Source organism: Stegostoma tigrinum, chromosome 39 (assembly GCF_030684315.1).
Source record: "Stegostoma tigrinum isolate sSteTig4 chromosome 39, sSteTig4.hap1, whole genome shotgun sequence".
Classification (NCBI taxonomy): Eukaryota; Metazoa; Chordata; class Chondrichthyes; order Orectolobiformes; family Stegostomatidae; genus Stegostoma; species Stegostoma tigrinum.
The window spans coordinates 23,622,085-23,637,484 of record NC_081392.1 but is presented as its reverse complement, the minus strand read 5'-3'; positions in this window follow the sequence as shown (position 1 = coordinate 23,637,484).

Genomic DNA, 15,400 nt, shown 5'->3' with positions numbered 1-15,400 from the left:
ATCTTCTATCAATGAAGACAGGGATAGTGCAAAAGGTAAAGATAAAATGTACAATGCAGTAAAGATGAGTGGAAACCAGAGGATGGGGAGCTCTTTAAAAGGAAACTGAAAGAAAGTACTGATGGGAGAGAAGATGAAATATGAGATTCTAATAGCTAGTAATGTAAAAGAAGGCTGCAAGAGGCTTTTAAGGTATCTATAAAGGATTACAAGAAGACAGAGGTGAAAATTGAACTCCTGGAAAATGAGGCTGGGGGTGTAGGAATGCGGAACAAAGAAATGGCAAAGGAACTGAATACACTACCTTGTATCAGTTTTTACAGTGGAAGACGCCAACAGTATACCTGTAGTTGAACATATGGGGTGGAAGTGAGTGCACTGGCCATCAATAAGAAGGGTCTGGGGATGACGAAATGCCTGAAAGTGATAAATCACCCAGACCAGATGGATTACACCCTAGACGTCTGAAGGAGAGAGGTGATGAGTTTGCAGAGCTATGGGTGGTGGCCTTTCAGAAATCACTGGAGTCAGGGAGTTTCCCAGATGACTGGAAAATGTGTAATGCAACACCCCTGTTTAATGAAGGAAGGAGGCAGAGGTAGAAACTGTGGACGGGACAGCCTGACCTCTGTTGTTGGTAAGATTTTTTTAAGAAGAATGAGACTAGAGTACTTGGAAATGCCATGACGAAAAGGGCAAAGTCAGCATGGCATCATCAAGGGTAAGTATTCCCTGATAAATCTGCTAGAATTGCTTGAAGTACAAACAGGTTTGGTAAAGGAGAGCAAGCGGATGTGATCAATTCGGATTTCCACAAGGCATTTGACAAGGCACCACACAGTGGGCTGCTAAATAAGTTAAGAGCATGGTGTTAGTGGCCAGTTTATGGAATGGCCGACTGGCAGAAGGCAGAGAATCAGGACAAAGGGTTTCTTACAGCATGGCGGGGAGTGACCTGATGAGTTCCTTAGGAGTCAGTGTTGAGAACACAACTATTCACAGAATGTCAACAACCAAACAAAGGAACTGAGGGTATTGTTACCATGATGGCAGATGACACAAAGTTCAGTGGGCGGACAGGCAATGTTGAGGAAGAGGGGAAGCTGCAAAAGGATTTGGACAGACTTGGAGAGTGGACAGAGAAGTGGCAGATGGAAACCAATATGGAAAAGTGCATAACAAAGGTAATGTACTTTGGTAGGAACAATAAAGCCATAGACCATTTTCTAAATAGGGAAAACTTCAGAAATCTGAAACGCAAAGGGACTTGCAAGAATTAGGAAGGCAAATGCCATTTTAACATTTATTTCAAGGGGCCGAGAATACAAGAGCAGAGATGTACTGCTGAGGCTGCATCAGCTCTGGGAAGACCACATTAGGAATGTTATGAACAGTTTTTGGGCCCTGTATAGAAAGAAGGATGTGCTGAAAGTGATAAATCACCCAGACCAGATGGATTACACCCTAGACGTCTGAAGGAGAGAGGTGATGAGTTTGCAGAGCTATGGGCGGTGGCCTTTCAGAAATCACTGGAGTCAGGGAGTTTCCCAGGGTTCCAGGGCATTTTTACAAGAATGGTCCTGGGATGAAGGGCTTGTCATAAAAATAGCAGGGAGGACTCAGTCTACATTTGATGGAGTTTAGAAGTATGAGGGGGATTCAGGATGATAGAAAGGAGGCATAAGAGGAGGAGGAGTGCAGTTTTTGACCAAGAAAAACATGAGCGCTGTAACTTGAGAAAATATTTCTAAAAAGTCGTCCAGTAAAAATATGGGATGAAATTAGACATAAGAACAAATGAAAGAACACCTTGATGGGATTTTACTATTGGCACCCCAATAGTAAGAAACATATATGGAAAGATCTCAGATGTGTGTAAGAAAAAGTAAGTTGTAAAAGTAGGCAATTTAAATGTTCCAAACATTGACTGGCAATACTACAGTGTTAAATGTTTGGAGAGCAAAGAATTTATTGAAAATGTTCAAAACTTTTTTTTTGGACTGGAGGCCTGACGCCAGGGGTGTTCAACAGGGATTGGTCTTGTGCCCTCTTTTGTCTCTCATTTATATAAAAGATTTACATAAGAATATACAAGACTTGGGAGTAAGTTTGTGGACAATATCAAAATTGGTGGTACAGTGGAAAGTGAAGAAACTTTTCTATGCTTATTAAAGGATCTTGATCAAATGGGTCGATGTGCTGAAAAACAACAGATGGAATTCAATCCTGATAAATGCCAGGTATTGCATTTTGATACAACAAACAAGGGTAGGGCTGATACAATTACTGGCAGGGCCTTGCGTAGTGTTGTAGAACAGAGGAACCTAGGGGTGCAGGTACATTATTCTTTGTAGTTTGTGTCACATACAGACAGGGTGGTTTAAAAAGGTGCTTGGCACACGTGTTTTCATTGCTCAGTCCTTCGAATGTAACAGTTTGGATATTATGTTAAGGTTGGACTGGATATTTGGAGGCCTCTTCAAAGAATACTGTATCCAAATCTGGTTGCCCAGTTCGCGGACGGATATTTTTAAGCTGGAGGAGATTTGGAAGAGATTTATCAGGATGTTGCCAGGTATGGAAGGCTTGAGTTACAAAGAAAGACAGGATAAGCTTGGGGACATAGTAGGAACTGCCGATGCTGGAGAATCTGAGATAACAAGGTGTAGAGCTGGATGAACGCAAGAGACCAAGCAGCATCAGAGGAGCAGGAGAGGTAATGTTTTGGGTCTGGACCCTTCTTCAGAAATCTAGATAGCCTGTTGAGGCTGGGAATTTGTTCACTGGAGTTTAGTAGGCTAAGAGGTAATCTGACAGAAGTTTATAAAATAACAAGTGTACAGATCGGGTTAGTGATATTGTCTTTTCCCAAGGATGGAGGACTTCAAGGCTCAGAGTCACATTTTTTAAGGTGAGAGGAGAGACATTTTAAAAATACTTGAGGGTTTTTTTTTCCCACAAAGAGGGTGGTTTGCATGTTGGTTGAACTTCCTGAAGAAGTGGGGGATGTGGGCACAATTACGTTTAGCAGAAATTTGCTAAGTATATGACTAGGAAAGGTTTGAAGGGATATGGGCCAGGAGCAGGCAAGTGGAGCTAGTTTTGTTTGGGATTATGTTTGGCATGGTCTGGTTGTGCTGTTTCCATGCCGTATGACTATGTAAATGTTCCTACCAGAGAAAGAGCAAACTTTGAACAAAGGTTGGGTAATAAGGTAGAGCCAGTGGAAGTACAGAAACACTTAGGAGTTGGAATAAACTATAGAGATTAGGCTCAGTATTATCAGGAATTAATAAATAAGAATGGAGAGTGTTGAAAGTGCAATGCACAAGAAAGAAAAAAAAGAGAAAATCAAATCAATGGAACTTACTTAAAAACCTTGGATCGAAATACACACAGCATTTGGAATAAATTAATGAGCTAACAGCACAAAGAGAGATGAATTGGTGCACATAAATAGGTTCACCTGCTCATCTGCTATTGTGGTACACTCTATGCGCTGCTCCTGACGTGTCCTCCTCGAAAATAGGGAAACCAAGCAGAGGCCTGGAGACCTCTTTGCTGAACACCTACGTGTGGTTCATGACAAACGACGGCAAATCTCAGTCGCAAACCATTTCAACTCCCCCCCCCCACTCATATGAGCATCTCATATTTCACTTGGGAACCCTGCAGCCCAATGGTATCAATGTGGACTTCAGAAGCTTCAAAATCTCCCTGCCCCCAACGTCATCCCCAAAAACAGCTCTTCCCCGCCTCCTCGACCTGTCCGTCTTTTCTCTCACATATCTGGTCCTCCTTCCTCAACGTCCGCCACCACCTCCTACCTAACAGCCTCAACCCTGCCTCCTTGACCTGTCCATCTCCTCTCCACCTACCTGCTCCTTCATCTATCTTCAATCTGTCTCCCCCACTTCTCTATCTATTTCAAAATCCCTTTCCCTTTTCCCATTTTTGAAGATGGATCGAGAGCTGAAACATCAGCTTTCCTACTCCTCTGATGCTGCTTGGCCTGCTGTGTTCATCCAGCTCTACTGCTTGCTGTCAATAAATTGACATGACTTCCAAATAGGTCGGTATTACCGAAACATGGTTCAAGGAGATTGAGGTTGTGGAGTTAAATGCTCATGGGTAATCAGTATTCTGAAAAGATAGGCAGAAAGGAACAGGATGCTGAGTTGCTCTATTGCTAAAGGATGATATCAAGGCTGGATTAGGAAATGATATTGACACGAGGGGTCAAAATGATAAATCAGCCTGGGTGAAATTGAAAAGTAAGGGAAGAAACATCTTGGTAGGACTATAGTTTTCAGCCCCACCCCACAGTGCTTCTAAATTATAAGGCATAGTATGAACCCATAAAAAATGAGGGCTTGAGGGAAAGGCACAATAGTTATTAAAGGTGGTTTGTGCGTGCATATTGACTGGATTCGTCAACTTGGCAAGCGTCACCTTGAAGAAAAATTCATACAGTGAATGAGGGATTGTTCCTCACAGCAACATGTCATGAGACCAAGCAGAGGATTGGCTACAAAAAAAAAACAAGGTGCCGGTAAAGCTCAGCAAGTCTGGAAGCATCTGTGAAGAAAAAAAAAATCAGAGTTAACATTTTGGGTCCAGTGATCCCTTCTGAGGTTTTTCCCTCCGCCTCCTCTTCCTTCCTTACACTTCTGCTTCCCTTGCACTGTTCCTTCTGCTACTACACGCCCTTCCACTGACCATCTCCCTTCACACTCCACTGCTGCCACCCCCGCTGTATGTCACACCACTTCCCCAGTATCTCCCACTTTATCAATCCTGCCTTTCGCTTTTTGTCGTCCATCCAGGATGATGGAAGCTGCTGATTTGCATGTTGCTATTCGTCATCAGTGAATAATGAGTTTGAAATGATCAGTGTCCAACAGGAGCAGACAATAGTCTGTGTTTGCCGCTGTCTAAAACACTGGAAATTGGATCGTTCTGTTCTCCATGGTACAGAGTGAAGCTTCTTTCTGTCCCTCTGAGAGGGCATTTGACCAAACTTCCTCATCACAAGTAGGACAAATGTCGCCTCATAAAATTGTAATTCCATGCCTAAAATTGCTTTGGAACGTTGTGAGGTCAAGGAACACATGGTTCAAACAAACTGTGTTCCACACTTTTGCTCTTTATTGTTTCAGCTGATGTTCCAAAGTCATTTGAAGTGAGATCAGAGTAACTTCCCTTACCACCAGTCATATTTCACCCATTGCGACATCGAGGACCCTGAACAAAAATGTGATCAATGGGAATAGAAGAGAATCCTGCACTGGTAACGTCCTCAACAGAGCAATGGGAAGCTTAATCTCTGCAAATTATCATTCAACTCACATGTCATCCTGGATGGGGAGTAAATTGCTGTTGCTTCACTATAATATGACTAAATAAAATCTTGGAATCCCCTTAGAAACAGCTCTGTCATACATCTGCATCACTTAGATATAAAGAGACTCAGGAAGAACTCTATGCGACCTTCTCCAGAGCTGTTGGTGATAACAAATAAACTGTGTTTTTGCTCGTGTTTTCCAGAACCCTTAGATGAATGTGTCCTATTAAATATACCAAGACAATTTAAGTTTTCACAGCTGGGTGTAAAGTCTCAGAAAGGTAAGACTTTGCTAAATGAGTGTAAATCCTGTAACATCAGGAGCATGGCATGAGGTAACGATCTCCATCGTTTTCAATCAGTTACATTAAATGGACTAATCGTGCAATAACAGTGCCACTGAGTTCAAACTGTTCCTGGTAATTTATCTCAATACAAGACACCATTCATGTTAGGGATCTTTAATACAGAAACTTTGCAATGTCTCATTAAATGACCACAACCAAATACTTGAGAGTCGACTCAAATGGCAAGTTTAAAGTTCTAGCTCAGATCAGATAGCATCCAAAAGGTGGGGGGGGGGGGATGCTGGAATAAAACTTATCAGGTCTAGAAGTATCTGAGCAGAGAGAAACACAGTTAACTTTGTCAGTCCAATATGACATTTTTCAGACCAGGTTCCTTTCAGACTTGATATATTAATTCGAAATCTTTTTCTAGATTTTGCCTCATCTACTTCATTTCTCCAACAATTTCTGTTAGTATTTCAGATTTCCATTTCTAACATTTTGCTTTTCATAATGGGTCCAGATGTTGAAATTGGTAACATTTGTGACAACACAGTCCATTCCTGTTTCCATTAGAGCTGTTGTGTTGGTTACACCCATATTACACCAGAGTCTGTTTCTTCCTAACATGACAAAATAACCTTTTGGCTAATATCCTCTTAAATGCATGAATCTCAGGAAATCAACTTTGATTGAAAAGATATTTTAGAGGCAGCTACACTTCATAGGACAGCAGAAGTAGGTTATTCATGGCGACACAATCTGTGTCCTTCACTAACGATGCTTGATCCCTCAGGGTCTGAAAACTTTTCATACATATCTCATAATAATTACAGCAAAGGTGGAGATCACTCAGCACATCATTTCTGCACTTGCTGGGAATGAGCAATATCCCAACCAATATGGTCCTCTCATCTCCTTGTACACCAACAGTTTGAAAACTTTGTCTGATTTTAATGCTGAATACCCTGTGCAGATGTGTGCAATCTTATCAATCTGCATACCCTGTGATTAAACAGTGTATACATAATATATAATTCCCTTAATCACATTTAAATGATCTTGTTGTGTTCACATTGTTGTTTGGCCTTCCATCTCCCAAATGTTACCTGTTTCCTTGCTCTGCACTACATTCCATTATGTCTGTTAGAATAAGTGTTGGTTGAATACTGGTGATTTTGGGATATCACCTTACTCCCCTCCAGCCTCCACAGCCACTGCCTCCATTCCGCTCTGTCTCATAGCCAAGGTCACACTTGTATCCCTGACTCATTAATCCCTGGGCTTTAAAGAACAACATCATTTTACATGTAATGTTTAGCTTTAAACTGAATCAAGAAATGTAAGTGTTAGTGCTTTAAGCACAAAAACTGCAATGAAGAACATTGTGTGTTGAAGATGTAAAGTTGCTTGATTACAGCAATGAGAGAAACGTCCAAACAATCCACAGTTCCTCTGCATGGTCAGGGAACTATACCCAGTGAACATCTCTTGGTTGTGGAGGACTCATCAGCACAGTCACAACATTTTGCTTGTGTCTTTTTTTTTCAGGGGGTCGGGGCGTTGGTACAGGCTATTAGAACATTGTATAAGGGGAACACAGCAGATACATCTAACCTACAACAAGAAAACATTCATAATTTTCCTTCACCAAATACTTTCTTAGAGCAATTGCTGATGGGATATAAGAGCAACAGCGAATTATGTTAACATCCAATCCAGCCCAGTTATTATTGTGAACGGAAAATCCTGTATTGAAAGGGGTTAACTGGAACAAAGATAATGGGAACTGCAGATGCTGGAGATTCCAAGATAATAAAATGTGAGGCTGGATGAACACAGCAGGCCAAGCAGCATCTCAGGAGCACAAAAGCTGACGTTTCGGGCCTAGACCCTTCATCAGAGAGGGGGATGGGGGGAGGGAACTGGAATAAATAGGGAGAGAGGGGGAGGCGGAACGAAGGTGGAGAGTAAAGAAGATAGGTGGAGAGAGTGTAGGTGGGGAGGTAGGGAGGGGATAGGTCAGTCCAGGGAAGACGGACAGGTCAAGGAGGTGGGATGAGGTTAGTAGGTAGCTGGGGGTGCGGCTTGGGGTGGGAGGAAGGGATGGGTGAGAGGAAGAACCGGTTAGGGAGGCAGAGACATGTTGGACTGGTTTTGGGATGCAGTGGGTGGGGGGGAAGAGCTGGGCTGGTTGTGTGGTGCAGTGGGGGGAGGGGACGAACTGGGCAGGTTTAGGGATGCAGTAGGGGAAGGGGAGATTTTGAAACTGGTGAAGTCCACATTGATACCATATGGCTGCAGGGTTCCCAGGCGGAATATGAGTTGCTGTTCCTGCAACCTTCGGGTGGCATCATTGTGGCAGTGCAGGAGGCCCATGATGGACATGTCATCTAGAGAATGGGAGGGGGAGTGGAAATGGTTTGCGACTGGGAGGTGCAGTTGTTTGTTGTGAACTGAGCGGACGTGTTCTGCAAAGCGGTCCCCAAGCCTCCGCTTGGTTTCCCCAATGTAGAGGAAGCCGCACCGGGTACAGTGGATGCAGTATACCACATTGGCAGATGTGCAGGTGAACCTCTGCTTAATGTGGAATGTCATCTTGGGGCCTGGGATAGGGGTGAGGGAGGAGGTGTGGGGACAAGTGTAGCATTTCCTGCGGTTGCAGGGGAAGGTGCCGGGTGTGGTGGGGTTGGAGGGCAGTGTGGAGCGAACAAGGGAGTCACGGAGAGAGTGGTCTCTCCGGAAAGCAGACAGTGGAGGGGATGGAAAAATGTCTTGGGTGGTGGGGTCGGATTGTAAATGGCGGAAGTGTCGGAGGATGATACGTTGTATGAGAAGGTTGGTAGGGTGGTGTGTGAGAACGAGGGGGGTCCTCTTAGGGTGGTTGTGGTGGGGGCGGGGTGTGAGGGATGTGTTGCGGGAAATATGGGAGACGCGGTCAAGGGCGTTCTCGATCACTGTGGGGGGAAAGTTGCGGTCCTTAAAGAACTTGGACATCTGGAATGTGTGGGAGTGGAATGTCTTATCGTGGGAGCACATGCGGCGGAGGCGGAGGAATTGGGAATAGGGGATGGAATTTTTGCAGGAGGGTGGTGGGAGGAGGTGTATTCTAGGTAGCTGTGGGAGTCGGTGGGCTTGAAATGGACATCAGTTACAAGCTGGTTGCCTGAGATGGAGACTGAGAGCTCCAGGAAGGTGAGGGATGTGCTGGAGATGGCCCATGAAAACTGAAGGTTGGGGTGGAAGGTGTTGGTGAAGTGGATGAACTGTTCGAGCTCCTCTGGGGAGCAAGAGGCGCCGCCGATACAGCCATCAATGAACCGGAGGAAGAGGTGGGGTTTGGGGCCTGTGTAGATGCGGAAGAGGGACTGTTCCACGTAACCTACAAAGAGGCAGGCATAGCTGGGGCCCATGCGGGTGCCCATGGCCACCCCCTTAGTCTGTAGGAAGTGGGAGGAGTCAAAAGAGAAGTTGTTGAGTGTGAGGACGAGTTCAGCTAGGCGGATGAGAGTGTTGGGGGAGGTGGACTGTTCGGGCCTGCGGGACAGGAAGAAGCGGAGGGCCTTGAGGCCATCTCCATGCGGAATGCAGGTATACAGGGACTGGACGTCCATGGTGAATATGAGGTGTTGGGGGCCAGGGAATTGTAAGTCCTGGAGGAGGTGGAGGGCATGGGTGGTGTCACGGACGTAGGTAGGGAGTTCATGGAACAAAGGGGAGAAAATGGAGTCCAGATAGGTGGAGATGGGTTCGGTGGGGCAGGAGTAGGCTGAGACGATGGGTCGACCAGGGCAGGCAGGTTTGTGGATTCTCCTTCCCAAAATCTACAAACCTGCCTGCCCTGGTCGACCCATCGTCTCAGCCTGCTCCTGCCCAACAGAACTCATCTCCACCTATCTGGACTCCATTTTCTCCCCTGTGGTCTAGGAACTCCCCACCTACGTCCGTGACACCACCCATGCCCTCCACCTCCTCCAGGACTTACAATTCCCTGGCCCCCAACACCTCATATTCACCATGGACGCCCAGTCCCTGTATACCTGCATTCCGCATGGAGATGGCCTCAAGGCCCTCCGCTTCTTCCTGTCCCGCAGGCCCGACCAGTCCCCCTCCACCGACACTCTCATCCGCCCAGCTGAACTCGTCCTCACACTCAACAACTTCTCTTTTGACTCCTCCCACTTCCTACAGACTAAGGGGGTGGCCATGGGCACCCGCATGGGCCCCAGCTATGCCTGCCTCTTTGTAGGTTACGTGGAACAGTCCCTCTTCCGCACCTACACAGGCCCCAAAACCCACCTCTTCCTCCGGTACATTGATGACTGTATCGGCGGCGCCTCTTGCTCCCCAGAGGAGCTCGAACAGTTCATCCACTTCACCAACACCTTCCACCCCAACCTTCAGTTTTCATGGGCCATCTCCAGTACATCCCTCACCATTCTGGACCTCTCAGTCTCCATCTCAGGCAACCAGCTTGTAACTGATGTCCATTTCAAGCCCACCGACTCCCACAGCTACCTAGAATACACCTCCTCCCACCCACCCTCCTGAAAAATTCAATCCCCTATTCCCAATTCCTCCGCCTCAGCTGCATCTGCTCCCACGATAAGACATTCCACTCCCACACATCCCAGATGTCCAAGTTCTTTAAGGACCACAACTTTCCCCCCACAGTGATCGAGAACGCCCTTGACCGCATCTCCCGTATTTCCCGCAACACATCCCTCACACCCCGCCCCCGCCACAATCGCCCTAAGAGGATCCCCCTCGTTCTCACACACCACCCTACCAACCTCCGGATACAACGCATCATCCTCCGATACTTCTGCCATTTACAATCCGACCCCACCACCCAAGACATTTTTCCATCCCCTCCCCTGTCTGTTTTGCGGAGAGACCACTCTCTCCGTGACTCCCTTGTTCGCTCCACACTGCCCTCCAACCCCACCACACCCGGCACCTTCCCCTGCAACCGCAGGAAATGCTACACTTGTCCCCACACCTCCTCCCTCACCCCTATCCCAGGCCCCAAGATGACATTCCACATTAAGCAGAGGTTCACCTGCACATCTGCCAATGTGGTATACTGCATCTACTCTACCCGGTGCGGCTACCTCCACATTGGGGAAACCAAGCGGAGGCTTGGAGACCGCTTTGCAGAAGAACTCCGCTCAGTTCGCAACAAACAACTGCACCTCCCAGTCGCAAACCATTTCCACTCCCCCTCCCATTCTCTAGATGACATGTTCATTATGGGCCTCCTGCACTGCCACAATGATGCCTCCCGAAGGTTGCAGGAACAGCAACTCATATTCCGCCTGGGAACCCTGCAGCCATATGGTATCAATGTGGACTTCACCAGTTTCAAAATCTCCCCTTCCCCTACTGCATCCCTAAACCAGCCCAGTTCGTCCCCTCCCCCCACTGCACCACACAACCAGTTGAGCTCTTCCCTCCCACCCACTGCATCCCAAAACCAGTCCAACCTGTCTCTGCCTCCCTAACCGGTTCTTCCTCTCACCCATCCCTTCCTCCCACCCCAAGCCGCACCCCCAGCTACCTACTAACCTCATCCCACCTCCTTTACCTGTCCATCTTCCCTGGACTGACCTATCCCCTCCCTACCTCCCCACCTATACTCTCTCCACCTATCTTCTTTATTCTCCACCTTCGGTCCGCCTCCCCCTCTCTTCCTATTTATTCCAGTTCCCTCTCCCCATCCCCCTCTCTGATGAAAGGTCTAGGCCCAAAACGTCAGCTTTTGTGCTTTTGAGATGCTGCTTGGCCTGCTGTGTTCATTCAGCCTCACATTTTATTATCTTGGAATTCTCCAGCATCTGCAGTTCCCATTATCTCTGACTGTTAGAAGAGGTTTACCCGGACGCTGCCTCGTATGGAAGTTTTGAATTATAGAAAAAGGTTGGATAGACTTGGACATTTTTCGCTGTCACTTAGGAGGTTGAGAGGTGACCTGATAAAAGTTTATAAAGTAATGAAACATTTGGCTCGTACTAATGATAGTTGTCTTTACTCTAGGAGGTGAGATTTCAAAACTCAGGGACATTTTCACGTTGTGAGGAGACAACTAAAAAAAAGATACAAGAGGCAGAACTTCTCAATGACTGTGAATAAAACGATGTCAAGTTCCAGCAGAGAAACGGATGACAGTGCAGCAAGCATGTGAGGACAACTGTGTTTCGTTCACCAGTGACATTCACCACTTCACAAAGTGGAGAAGATTGAATTGTAGCAGTATCTGCAATTATCTTTGTTGGTTATTCACCTTATGAATACACTTCCGTTGATATCCCTGTTGACATCACAAGGGGACACTCCTCAAGTCAGGATGAAAACTGCAGTAAGACGTATGGAGCCAGTGGGGTAATTGATACGGTGTCTGACTTTGGTTTGGAAGATTGAAATATTGTGTCCTCCCTCGCTCGAGTGAAGTTCACAGCTTTCCCACATTTGGAAATTGACAGTCACTTCTGAAGAGGAATGCATGCCCAGCGCTGATTTTGTCAGATTCCCAGCAGCTGAAGTGATTGGGTCATTGGGATTTGGAAATTGAAAATCGAAATTGAAAGATAAATGTGTAACATGAGTATGGGGCTACTTCTGCTCACTGTCTATTTCATATCCCACCTTGTGGCAGCGGTTCCCATTGTCAGGAGAAACTGCTTGTGTTCCACGTAAAGCTGTCTTTTTTTCAGGGAACAATGTGTACGACAACAGAGTGTGGTCATGAAGGCGACAGAGTGCATGTAATCCTGAGGCCTCTGTCACTCTCGGGAGATATATCTGAGTATCTCCCTCCGTTGCTTAACATGAGGATGATTACTTCAAGGCATCATTTACATAGTTTTGTCATCTCAAACTTCAGTCCCATTCGTGGATTACAGGGATACACCCATTGAAATTTGCACTCAAAAATTAAGAGCACTAAAGGTGATGGGCCAAACATTGGAAATTGGGCATCGAATTGATGGATGCCTGATGACATGCCTTGACACAAATGGTCCTTTTTCCATGCAAAAAATCTTGAAGACAGGGAGAAGCTGATCTGCAGCCAAAATGAGCAATAAAATGCAAAGGCAAAAGCAGTGTCCTCGATAAAACATGCCAACCTGCTCAGTGCCTTCCGTGGTACTCTAGTGGTTCGGATTTGGCGTTTTCACCACCATGGCCTGGATTCAATTGCCGGGCAGGGAACTCAAGTTGTCCTTTCTAGTTTTTCATAACCAAAGCACCACCGACTAATTTTCAGAAGGAGAAAAGGAGCTGCATGGTAATCTATTTTATCCCAAACGATAATCAAGCTAATGTGTAACAATGAACTGCGGATGCTGGAAATCTGAAACCAAAAGAAAATGAATAGATGGAAAATCTCAGAAGGCCTGGCAATATCCGTGGAGCTAAACAAAGTTAACGCTTCATATCCACTGAGGGTTCGTCAGAAGCAGATTAGTTATGCACTTGTGTATTATAATGCCGGAGAAATTATCACTTTTATCTGTTGAATCAGCATATTTATCAAAATATCTCTGTAGTTTCCAAACATCAACATCACAACTTTAAGAGGACTTTACCAGCTCTCATGCAGCTTCTGTTGCCCTGAGGTGGGGAAAGTTTTTGCTAAAATGGTTGCCTTTTCCATTCCTTTTCTGCCAGTTAGCAGCCATGTCGAATGGAGAATTAGTTCCTTCCGGTGTCTACCTCAGGATCTGTCTCTATTTCTCTCACATTGCCTCTTTGTATTCACCTTAGCCCCTTTCATGTTCTCCCACTCTCTGTCTGCCCATGTCCCTTATTTCCGAATTCTGCTCTTTGAAAAGCCTAAAATTCGGAGAGTGTTTAAGGGTGGAGGCGCTTAAAGGGTCCCCTCTCGTCCCGCCAAGGCCGGAGTCAACGTCTAGAACTGAGCTCATATTATTAAGATAATCTCTCTGTCCCTTAGGACTGAGGAAAGGAGATTTTTTTCCCTCAAAGTATGATGATCTGTTAGACTTTGAAATGGAATTCCCAATCCAACAGCGAAGAAAAAAAAGCAACGCTACCACAACCATACAATTACACTGAAGCCTCTCCTGTCAGTGTAAGAGGAAGGAGTGTTGAAAGCAGAAAAGGAGGGTGATCAGTTTCTGGTGCCTGTGCCATTACCACAACATTCCCCAATTAGACTGCAGCTTATCCTGCCTCTTCATGTTATTCTCCCCAACTCCAGAAAGACATGTTCAGCTCTTTCCATCAACATCACCGATTGGATCGACAGCCTGGCATTTAAGAGAAGCTTATTTGTGGAGTGGTGGATATGAAGCACAGGCATGCCTGGGTTTCTATCCCGGGGTCTCCTATTTATTAGCCAAGCACATTAACCAATAGAACCACAGCAACACACTAGTGTTCCCTGACCGCGACCCCGCATTGGTATATGCATTTCTCTAAACATGCAACAAGTAACACTTTTCTGCATCAATTTTGCTGAATGAAAATTTCAAACAAACTCGTTTTGCAAAAAACAGATAGTTCACAGCTGAACGTTCTCCTCTGAAAATGCACAGAAAGAGACAATCTCCTGTTGCATTGGTTTAAAACTGATCATTTCACCTGATTGAGGTAAGAAATGTCTCCTTTCCTCAGGCCTTCGGGACAGACACATTATCCAAGTAATATTAGCTCAGCTGGACATCTGGCAGCGGTGGGTGGAGGGGGTTGGGGGGATGCCTCTCATCACCTTTTCTCTCAAACACTCTCCGAATTTCAGACTTTTCACAGAGCAGAAATGGGAAATGCGGGATATGGACAGATGGGGAATGGGGGGACTTGTAAGGAGCTGAAGTGGATACACAAAGACAAAGAGAGGCAAATAGAGACACATTTTGAGGTAGACATTGAAAGGACCAATTCTTCATTCGACACGGCTGCTCAGGGGACAGAAAAGAAAAGGAAAAGGCAATAATTTAAGCAGAGCCTTTCCCCAGCTCAGGACAATGGAAACTGCATCAGACCCAATAATTCCCTTTTAAAGTTGTCAAGTTAATGGTTGGAAACAAAGGAGATATTTTGATAAATTTGCTGATTCAACAAATAAATGTATTTATTTCTGTGGAATTACAGTATAGAAATGCATAACTAACCTAGTTCTGAAGAATGATCAATGGATCTGAAGCGCTATGTCATTCTGTCCGCAGATGCTGCCAGACTTGCTGTGGCTGTCTATCAATTCCTGTTTTTTTGATTTCAGTTTTCCAGAATCCGCAGATTTTTTTTTGTTAACAGGTAAGCTTAAATATCATTTGGGATAAGACAATTTAACTCACAGCTCCTTGCCTGCTTCTGAAAATTCGTCAGTGTATAAATGTAACCTTTGACTAATTTCCAACATTCTGTTGATCGAACTCTGATTTTAATCAGAATCACAAAATTTGTCACAATGCAGATGGAGGCCATGCAGCACAACTCGGCTGTGCTGCTCTCCACAATGAGTAAATGGGTGTCTCCTTTAATATTATTCTCTTGCCTTCTCGGTGTAACTCTGTGCTTTGTTACTTTTAACCTAACCATCGAATTTCCTTTTGTGTCGATTGAATCTGCGACTTGGATCCCGTCAGACTGTGATTTACAGACCCTACCATTCTCTGTTCAAAACTTGAAACAGACCAACTTTCAGCTTTCTGTTCTCCAAGGAGAGCTTTCCCATCTTTCCGGTCTACCTTCATAGCCTACATTCCTCATACATGGCCCCATTCATGTGAATCTGTTCAGCGCT